This window comes from Solea solea, chromosome 14, assembly GCF_958295425.1.
Source record: "Solea solea chromosome 14, fSolSol10.1, whole genome shotgun sequence".
NCBI lineage: Eukaryota > Metazoa > Chordata > Actinopteri > Pleuronectiformes > Soleidae > Solea > Solea solea.
Window position 1 is genome coordinate 13,930,714 of NC_081147.1, and position 7,593 is coordinate 13,938,306.

The 7,593-nt window shown below is 37.5% G+C and overlaps 2 protein-coding genes across 6 annotated transcripts in view; one reads left to right on the top strand and one right to left on the bottom strand.

The window, feature by feature from the left end:
• si:ch211-153b23.7 (uncharacterized) overlaps positions 1–7,593 on the top strand; it is a 147,472-nt gene that overhangs the window by 40,681 nt on the left and 99,198 nt on the right. The window lies entirely within an intron of this gene.
• The window catches only part of frmpd3 (FERM and PDZ domain containing 3), a 69,938-nt gene that overhangs the window by 35,955 nt on the left and 26,390 nt on the right, over positions 1–7,593 (bottom strand). For both annotated transcript variants that reach the window (XM_058649152.1, XM_058649150.1), the window contains exon 2: positions 5,174–5,282. The gene's annotated coding sequence lies outside the window, so the exon portion shown is untranslated. The remainder of the gene's footprint in view (positions 1–5,173; positions 5,283–7,593) is intronic.

Consider the following 7,593-nt stretch of genomic DNA (forward strand, 5'->3'; position numbering starts at 1 on the left):
TTTACTATCAAGCACATTTCAAAGCAGTTGAATAAAAGATGAATAAAAGCCTGAAAATCACATATGGCAGGTCAGAGTGTCATGGCAACTGTGACTCAACTGAGTTTTATAATGACTAGTTTTAGCTACATGTTGACTTATGATTTTCACAAGATGTTGAATTAGGAATAAATACATGTTGATTGTTTTTTTGTTTTTTTTAACGTTGATATTTATTAGACACAAGATACCGTTTGAAAAATACTCTTTCCATCTCTTGAACTACATGCGATTGAACAGGCAGTCTATTACTGCACCACTGAGATCGTTCATAGCGATTAGAATATAATTGTGTTTTAATTACTGGTCCTCTGTTGAGAATGCTGCACGTTGTACTGGTTGTTTTACAAAAAGCAAAGAGACAGAGCTCTTATACTTGGGATGGGCCATAATTCATTATGCAATTATAGAGCTTTAGGCCTAAATGTAAATGTTAAAAGTGAACCCAACTCTTAAATCGCACAGTGAAATACTTGGACAGTATACTGTAATCTCCTGGAAGTATAGTATATTACATCATACATCACAATATATATATATATATAGAGAGAGAGGGAGATATAGGTAGATATATAGTGTTTATGACCTTCCTACATGGAGTTTGCATGTTCTGTTAGGTTGGGGTTAGGTTAACTTGAGACTAAATTTCCTCTGTGTGTGAATGTAAGGGGGGGAATGGTCCAGAGTTTCCCCTGCCTCGTCCATTGTCAGCTGAGATTGGCTCAAGCTCTCCCCATGACCCTTAAAGGAGAAGTGGTATAGATGATGGATGGACTGAATTTAAGAGATGAAAAGGAGGGAAAATTACATAAATACTTCCAGAAAATTGACTTCTTTCCTTCTGATTGAGAGGCCATATTTCACTTTTGCTAATCTAATCTAATCCAACCTAATCACATCGCCCTTAAACCTTACTTGTCCTGCACTTCTGTATCAATCTTCAGTGGGAACATGGATGTGTCGGTGAAACTTTCAGAATACATAATGACTTCATTAGTGGTCCTTCTTTGTCATTAATTAGAGTGCCATGTCACCCAGTGTGGCAGAGCTACTCATTGCAGACAGTGTTGTGACAGGAGACAAGTACTGTTGATGAGAGTGAAGATTGTCACACACGCAGACACGAAACAACTGAAATTACACACAATTATACTCCTCTAACCCTCCAAATATGATAAAAAAGAATAGGACAGAACAAGACTTGACCTTAATTCAGTAAATGTGAAAGAGGACAGAGTGCCAGTGAAGCACTGAATTTTGCTATAGTGTTTTGATATATTAAAGTTGGCACTGGTCCAGATAGACTGCCTAAAAACCTTGTTCATTTCCCTAACCCGCTCTTCCTGCTTCTCCCTTTTGGAGGGTTGTGGGGGTAGCTGGAGTCAATCTCAGCAGACACTGGACACTGTAGACACCTACAGTCATTATGGAGCATCCAATTAACCAAGATAATCCAGAGTACTTGGGGAGAACGTGCTCCACAACTCCACACAGAAAGCAGGCTGAACTGAGATTCCTAACCAACAGTATTATTTTTGTTGCCGCAGTACTAACCACCTCATCCTATTATACAGTTATGTGATTGTCATTTTTAACCGGCAGACACACTATATCTCTGCCTTTTTCGTGGTTAAAATACGATTAAGGTATTTCACCTCTTCCACCGCCATTAATCAGAAAACACCTTGCAGATTGATTGTGTTTTTATGTTCTCGGACTAAATGATCAGTCCACTGACAAATACAGAAGAGGTGGCTACCAAAGAGCTAAGGCACATTTATGAACACGCACAAGCAGTACAGCATCATTTAGAACTGTGCCATGGTAAGTGCTGTGGTTGTGCAGGTAACATAAATATTGCTTTCAGTTGCATATCTTAAATGTTGCTATCACGAGGAGTGACACGGCACAGTTAAGTTGCATAGTACCTGGTACCAGGTACTTTTTTAGTACCAAGCAAGCTGTGTAGGTACTACTCTGCGTGGCAGCGCTAGACTGAGTTAGAACTACTTAAGAATCCTAAAAACGTGGGTTAATCTCCCAACAACTACCAGGGAAATGTCTAAAATCTCAATATTTCAGACGGAGCCTGTGCTCTGGTCATGGAGGAAGTACTGAACAAATATTTTGAATTTACTGATTCTCGTGATTTGATTCAGTTACACTGAAAACAACTGCTTTACAAGTCACTAGTCACTCGTTTGTGTGTTGCGTGTAAAACAAAGCCACCGCAGTTCCACTGATGACTCCGCCCACGTTGAGTGGGTCCTTTTTTTTAGTAGTGGAGATGCAACCTAAACCGTGCTGAGGCAACCCGGGACCATAGTGGAAAAGGGCCATAATAGAAGACGACATCTTGCTCGTCCTCTAGATGTTCACTAAACAAAGAGACTGAAAAAAAACCTGTATTGAACAGGTGAGTGAAACCAGTGGAAAGCTCAGGTATCTGCCGCAACTTAACAACTAAAGCCTGCTAGATTTTTTACAGTGATTCTGCTCAAAGGGATAGTTTGGAAATGCTCAGTGGGTCTCTTCAGGTGAGTCACTCTGTACTACTGCAGAGCCATCAACAGAGAATACATGTGGAAACACTTGTAACCATGGTAATACACAAAGACACAAAGTGATTGTGTAACACATTTTTTGTCAAACGATGTACAAAAACTACATCAGAACCAGCTGCTGAAAGTAATACTGGTGTCTCAGGTCAAGAGAGTCACAGATTCACAGCTATTTGTCTCAGTCAACTAATCAAGTTAAGAATAATGATCACAATCTCCCGTATGTTCTTGAGTTAGGGAGTTGTTTTTGTAGAAGATAATATCACCGTGACCTTGGACCATGTAGATATAAAAGGTCATCACTTCATTGTTTTATCTTATTAGACATCTGTTGAATGTTGTCATATTTATGATTTAGAGCCAAAAGCATGTTCTCTATGGTCACAGTGAGTCCAAACAGTCCTTGAAAAGTACACTTTTGAGGCACCGGTTGTCGGGAGTTGGTGAAATGCACTGAGGTCATGCTGAGGTCATGCAGTAGAGCTCCGGTCATCAGACAGACAGATCTCCACAGTGTAAAGTCAAACAACAGACTTTAATTGAATCAATTTGATCAATGTAACTACTTAACCAGGTCAGCTTGCATGTCTGTTGCACACAAGGGAATGTAGATCTCTTAATCAGAGGGATTGCTGTTTGGGGCCCGAGACTCAGCAATCAATCCTTTGTAAAGGAAAGTAATCGTAACTTTACCCTTTTTCTAATGGTTTACATCTTATTTCATGTTAGAGCAACATGAGTAGTGCTTTGATTCACTCAATTTCTCCTTTATTTTTGTCTCGAATCTTGTCACTTGCATAAACATGCACACACACACACAGCCTTGCTTTTTGTCCCCATAAGGACGACGTTTTTTTTTTTTTCTATAATTGTATTGTGTAAGTGTGATACTGGCCAATACAAATGTCATTGCAATAGTCAAAGCTACAGGTTTTTTTTTTTTTTTCACTGTGCATATGACAATAAGCTTCTTGTATTTTGTTTCGTATTATTTCCTGATAAATCCCACATTTATTCCAGAATCAGCATCAGTTCATGAATCATTTGGAAATAAATGACGAAAGTTTTAGGTACTTTAGCTACTGATTATGTAACACTGACTTATCTGTACGTTCTGCACTCGTGCACTCTATCTGAAGTATCAGTCTGAGGTAATCACCACGGCTATGAACTCAGACATTATTAAAGGCTGAGCGATGGATCACAAGAGAAACTTCCAAAAACACTATACAGTATGTTCAGTATGTACTACACGAAATGTGATGCAGGTGAAAAATACACATTTTCGTACTAAAATCTGGATACATATTATTTAATATTTATTTATATTTGATCACAGCTGCACTTTGTGTGTAGTGTGTGTGTATATATATATATATATATATATATATATATATATATATTTATATATATATATATATATTTATATATATATATATATTTATATATATTTATATACATACATATGTGTATATATATATATATACACATGTATGTATGTATTCTCAAATGCCTTAATCAGAACAAAGATGCTTGACATTTTACAGTATTTTACCATAATAAACTAATAATAAGTTACAAACTTGAATTTAAATAAAACACATTTTTATAGGTCAAATGTAAACACAACATTTGACACATGGTAAGGCCTTATAAGCATAAGTGGGGATACATGGCAATATGTTTCATAAGCAAAATCGTCCGATTATTGTAGTTTCTTTTTAATAAAAATACAAAATTGCAGTATTACACAACACATAATGAAGAGTGAATGCTTTGGTTTGTTAATCGTTTCTCGTACGCACACAGAAATAGCCATGATAGCATATTACAGCGTAGACAGTACTTTTCCACACAATCCGTAATGACTGCAGCAAATGTGATTACTGTACTGACTGCAGATTTACTCTGCAGCGTTATAAAACTCCCTCACATATATCCTGTTATGACATTAGCAGCTGGCTGATTTACCTGACTCTAATAGACAACCCACCACTCTATAGCGGCGCTTTGCTCACTGGCATGGAATCAATGCAGGATTGCAGATGTGAGCAAAAAGCTGCAGTGGACAGACACTTACAAAGCGAAGCTGCGTGTGTGCGACCACCTTTTTTTGCTGCAATATCCTAATCGGCTCGACACAAGAACATAACTTCGGATGGTATTAAGTTATGTTTGATAAAGAGAAAGACATGTTTAGAGGCTACGGCACTGAGAACAAATATACATGAATCATTTTTAATAGCTCATTAAGGCAAAATCATCCGTTTACAAGGAAGAGGTTATGTATTTAAGCAAAATGTGTCTTTATAACTTTTGCCAATGGCTCACTGTGATAAAGAATTTAGCATTCAATCCTTTTAAGATTAGGTTTAATGTGCGTTTATTAGATCAAACTGAAAGCGGAGTAGTTTGAAAGCATTATACATATGATTCATGTCTTGTATAGTCGTTAATTTAGCTTTGAACTGGGTTTTCTTTCATTTAAACAGCCTCACAGTGTGGGATGTTATGCAGGATTCCTGCATTGCTTAGGTTGAGGAAAGGCAAAGGGAATAAGGAAATGTACTCACGATCTTTGAATGCTGACTGGTGGACAGGAGCTTCCTTTTCTAAGCGCGGATCTCCCACAAACATTCACTCACACACACATGCAGGTGCCTGGGTGGTGGAGTGTGTAACCTGTAAAGAGACACAAAAGGGCAAAGTTAGAGCTTTTGTCACCAATTTCACTGATGCTCAGTCCAAATCTTGATATGGATAACGTGACCAAAATAGAAAAGCAAAAATAAATGGAATTCTGTTTATGACGTCACCTAAATCATGGACCACAGAGCAGTTGAAACATGTGTTATAAAACCGCGATAAATGACAGGTGTGATGGTCCAGAAATCCATTTTCAGCATGTTTACTGTATCAATGTACTTTAACTTGTTACTGTCATACAGCAGCACAGTGAACTGCTGGTGGCATAGACATATTTCAAAATCATGTATATTAGGGAACATTTTATTATTTTCATTAACTTCACAACTATGACAGCAGTTTTACCGGAATTCATATTCACATCGTGCTTCGGCTTCCACCTGGTTTTGCACTCTATTCTTTAAACTGACAACCCTGATATCTTGAGTGTAAGTGATGTCTGAGCGACATTTTCTGTTTTGCATGAGAGTCTAATAAACTAAAGGGCAAATTATATGTGTGCACACTCAGCTGTCTAGCCGGCCCTTTCGCATCTCCGCCACTTTATGTTTCCTCATGTATGAGCCTGTCTAATTACTGATTTCTGCTTCAAAGCCATTTCTTTTGCATTAGTGTCAAACATGAAAAACAACCACACTTTGTGCTTGAAACCTGAAGTGTTTGCAAAGCTTTTACACTCTGGACACTGATTGGTGTCAGGGCATCAGGTGTATAAGCAGATTTTTCATTTCTTGTTTACCCTATAAGACTATTTATTTTCTGATTTTTGTTTTCTTTACTTTGTATCGCAGTACACCCTTTCAAGTCATACGCAGTAAGCTAAGGAAAATAACCCAAGTAAAAAGAAAAACAAGTCCGTTCATATGCATTAAATCAAGATGCCTTTTTTGTTACTGACCATCTCACATTTACCCATGTGATCAGGCACCTGGAACCCCTCTTCGTTTGTCTAAGAAGCTTTTGTATCCCTCCCTCCATCCTCCCCTCTGTCTTCTTTCTTTCTCCAGTTGCTGCCATTGTTGCAGTTGACATTTTGCTTTACCTATACCAATATCTACACCTATATCAATATCTATATATCTATACCTGTACCTATACCAATATCTACACCTATATCTATATCTATATATCTATACCTGTACCTATACCAATATCTATACCTATACCTGTACCTATATCTATATATCTATACCTGTACCTATACCAATATCTATACCTGTACCTATATCTATATACCTATACCTGTACCTATATCTATATCTGTACACATGTTTCTATACCTGTACCTATACCAATACCAATGCCGATACCAATACCGATACCGATACCAATACCTATATCAATACCTATGTTTATGTCTATATCTATACTTATACCTTTACCAAGTTTTGGCTGGAGTTTGTTTTCATGAATCATACTTAATAGTTATATAGCAAAAAAAAAGAGAAAGAAAGAAAATGTACTCTGCATCTTCTCTAAGGTATTAAAGGAGTATTTATTGACAAGAAGTGTATGTATATGTACTTAAGGTGAGGGCCTTGCTGCTTAATGGAGGCCACCATGGTTCCTGACACACTTGGGGAAAAGGAAGGGTGTGTGGGGGAGTCAAGTGGTAACTGGTAGTGACGTCTTCGATGAGAATCTGAACACTTGTTTTGAAGCTTCCAGAATCACAGCTCTGTAGCTCAGTGGTAGAGCAAGTTGTCTTTCAGTCTGAAGGTTGTGGGTTTGATTCCCAGCTCCCTAGTCTACATGCTAGTGTGTCTTTGGGTAAGACACTAATTATTGCTGACAGCTGTGTGGGCAGCGTGTGAGTATGATAGAGTGTGATAGAAAACATGCTGCCCATACAGTAGATTCACTGTATGAAAGTGTGAGTGAATGGGTGAATGGCAAAACTGTAGTATAAAGCAGCTTTGAGTTGTCATCAAGTCTAGAAAAATCTAAATACATACAATAAATATTGTATAAATACAGACCATTTATTGAATGATATTACCGACAGTCACACTGGTGTTAACTCATATACTGTATGCCAGTCTAACAGTTACACACTGGACCTTTAAATGTATCACTTTAGATCAACAGAGACTGGGTGACCTGAAAATATCCTCCCCAAGCTGTTTCATTACAAACACACTGAAGGTTTTTACCATCATTAAAACCTTTGAGTATTGTGCCCTTTATAACTAATCAAACTAAATGACTCTAATTAAGTCATTATCCATCCAACAACTTTGTTTAGCTTGAATGTCTTGAATTTGTGTTGAAATCAAACTATTGAACC